The following is a 3,421-nucleotide window of genomic DNA, read 5'->3' on the forward strand; positions in this document are numbered from 1 at the left end:
ATGCAGGCAATACACGCTTACACGTAAAAATAAAAATAATAAATTTTTTTACTGATTTGCATCAAAAAGAAAGCAAATGATTTCTTTCAGATGCTTTTTGAAATGTTTCTTTGTTGCCCTTGAGAAGAATTAGCTTCAAGAAATAAGTAGATTAATTTCACTTCATGACACACATAACAAGTCACTTAGCCTTTCAACTTTCCATCCTTTTTACTTTCCCATATTTATATTTAGTAACAAATCCAATTTTATAAACGAATGTAAGAAACAGTTAATTTTCTTGATTTACCCAGACTTTCCCCTGTAACTAGAAATTTTCTCTTGCCAGGGAAATTTCACTAAAGAACATTTTTAATATGTCAACTCTATGAACTATTTTTTTTAACTCAATAAACATCGTTGTGGTCAACCCGTTCTCCATGGTAAAACAAAAAATAAACATTATATAAATAAGTGTAAAAATAAAAATATAGGTAAAGAAGTGTATAATATTCAAGGCAAAGAGGCTAAAGGCCAGTGTGATGTTAGTGTTGGTTGTCAGCTTCACGGATCTGGGCTCACTTAGGAGACAAGCCTCCAGGCACACTTGTGAGATTATTTTGATCAGGTTAGCTTCTGAACATGCCTATGAGGCATAATCTTGATTAGGTGGCAAGACTAGCAGTGGGAGGCACTCTTCCCTGGGATGAGGTCCTGAAGCACGTAAAAAAGAGAAAGCCAGCCGAGCATGAGCGTTCATCACTCTACCAGAACTTCCTCCCACTTGAAGTGAGAGCCAAAATAGACCCTTTCTCCCTTAAATTTCTTATGTCAGGGTGTTTTATCACAGCAACAGAAAAAGTATCTAAGACAGCCACAATATCCAGTGCCTTGTGTTGTGGATTAATAAGTTAAAGGTATCAAGAAAAAAGGCAAGACTTGGTTTTGAACAGTGGGATTTGCCTGGTTATGGAAAAGATGGTTCATAAGCAAAGTATCTAAAGCAAATAATTTGGGGGAAAAATCTAAGCTGGAAAATCACTCAGACTAATAACTAAATTTTTTTACCTGCTTATTAGTTTGTATTTAAGTGGCTATAATGAAACGTTCAATAATAAAAGTTTTATAAAGAACAATGATACAATCTGGTTTGACTCAATCATTCTTAGGTCATGGATGTACTCAAAAAAAGGAAGAATGATGTGAAAATGAATGTTAAGAAAGCAGTTTAGTGGCTAACTGTATGCAAAGCACTGGGCTCGCAAAGGTGAGTAACATCTGTAATACAGTGTATACTCTAAGTTCTTATTTGAGTGCTAAATCTCTTCAATCTCCAGACACTTGAAACAGTTTCACTTCTGAGTCCATCTTTCCTACATATTTTGTTCATTCTCTTCTTTTAATGGAAGTCATTCTTCTTTTCATCTCCATTAGTTCAAGTTTTTCTATTTCTTAAAGCCGTAGATGAAAAGCAAGCTTGTCTGTGGAGCTTTGGATTTCCTCTCCAACCTGAGTCATCTCTTCTTTATTTTATCCATCAAATTTTAACTTTCCAATTCACTTGCGTCAAAAATGGACTTCAAAAATTTTAATGAATAAAATACATTAAGCCCCTTAAAAATGTTAAAATTAAATGTTATGGACGTGAATTACAAAGCATAGCAGAAGTACATTGTATCTGCCAGGTAACTTTTGCATCACCACAGGAATAAGAAAAAAGGAAGAAAAAGTAAGAGAAAGGGCTCCTAGGAGAGAAGAAAGTTGACCTAAGTCTCAGTTCTTAAGTAGGTTTTAAACACGGTTAGAGGATGATTGCTTATGGTAGAGATGTTATAGCAAGTATTTATGAGCATGGGATAAAATTCCTTCAGCATTCTGGAATATAAGTAGAAAAAATAAAATTTAAACATGGACTATGAAACCTTTCTATCTCAGTCTGTTTTACATTGCTGTGATGGAATATCTGAGAAGGGGTAGTTTATAAAGAGAGAAAGTTTACTTAAAGTTCTAGAGCATAGATGTTCAAAACTAAGAGTGTATATGTGTTTGTCTTCTAGCAGAGGTGATATGCTGCTCCTTGTTTGGTGGAACAGTGAAGAGAAAAAGGTGTATGTGTAGAACTGGGTTGGAACAGAGGAACTGACCTACTTTATAACAACCTATCCTCCCATAAACTGATTCCCTCAAGTCTCATGAGAAAGACATCCATCTTAAATACTCCACTTCTAACACCACGACATTGACAGTCAAATTTGAACACAGACTTTGGTGGAGACAAACAGCATACAAATTGTAGAAATCACAATTACAGAGAGTTCATGTATTGTGCTTGGTAAATCTTAGAAACTGTATACACCTTAATCACCCTCTTCTCTCTTCATGTCCTTTCCATTTCAGATATCTTGCTTCTCAGACTTAAAGAATGCGGTATCCCTTTTGCATCCCAGAACCTTAACAGTTGAAATAGAACTAGTGCTTTAGCCAGGTCCCTGCAAGGAAACAGAAAGGGAATATATAGATACAGAAGAATTGACTTATGAAAACAGGCTAATTCAATAATTGAGGACACAAGTCTCATGATGTGCTGTCTGGATGCTGGAGAAACAGGAAGGCAAGTGGAGCGATTGAACCTGAAGGGCACGTACCAAGGAAACCAATGGTGTAGTTCTCTGTCTGAAGCTGAAGAACTAAGCTCAGGGGAGTAGAGCAACTGCAGGTGGAAGACCCAGATTCTAAAGGCATCTGATGAACAGAACGTGGGCATCCTCTTTCTAGAAGGTGAATGGTGTCCTCCTCCAAATGTTTGTTTTACTCAACCCATTAAGTTTTGTTTTTTGTTTTTTGTTTTTTTTAAGCAAGATCTTAAGCTCACCTTGAATACTTCATCTAGCCCAAGCAGGTTTTGAACCTGTGATCCTCTTGCTTCAGCCTCCCACATAGCTAGGATAGCACAAGTCACCATGCCCAACTAGACCTTCATTATTTTCTGATTCAAATGTTACTGTCTTCCAGAAAGAAACATTCTTACAGATACACTCAGAAATATCACTTCGCCTAGCTATCTTGGTCTGCTTTAACCCAGTCAGGTTGACACATCAGTTGATCACTATGACCAGACCTGCCCTTCTCTCTTTAGCATTAGCCCTTCAGAAGCACTGCAGTTATAAACATTTCAGCCAGTTTGCAGAACACACAATTGTAGCACAGAGTGTAGCTTTACCACAAACTGAATGCCTCGGAACTACTTTGCGAAAAGTAATTTGAGAGGAGCAAGGTCACATGGAGTGGTGTACTGCTTCAGGAAAACTGTGTGTCACCATCACACTATCTCTTCAAACGTGCACAAATTGAAGGGGGGATTCCAGGCATTCATGCATGTAAATGTGACAGATTTTGTCAGTCATTTTTATGTTTTTGAGTTTGACGTTGAATTTTCTTGTGG

Source organism: Nannospalax galili, unplaced genomic scaffold (genome assembly GCF_000622305.1).
Source record: "Nannospalax galili isolate Female #2095 unplaced genomic scaffold, S.galili_v1.0 scaffold1576, whole genome shotgun sequence".
In the NCBI taxonomy this organism is placed as follows: Eukaryota; Metazoa; Chordata; class Mammalia; order Rodentia; family Spalacidae; genus Nannospalax; species Nannospalax galili.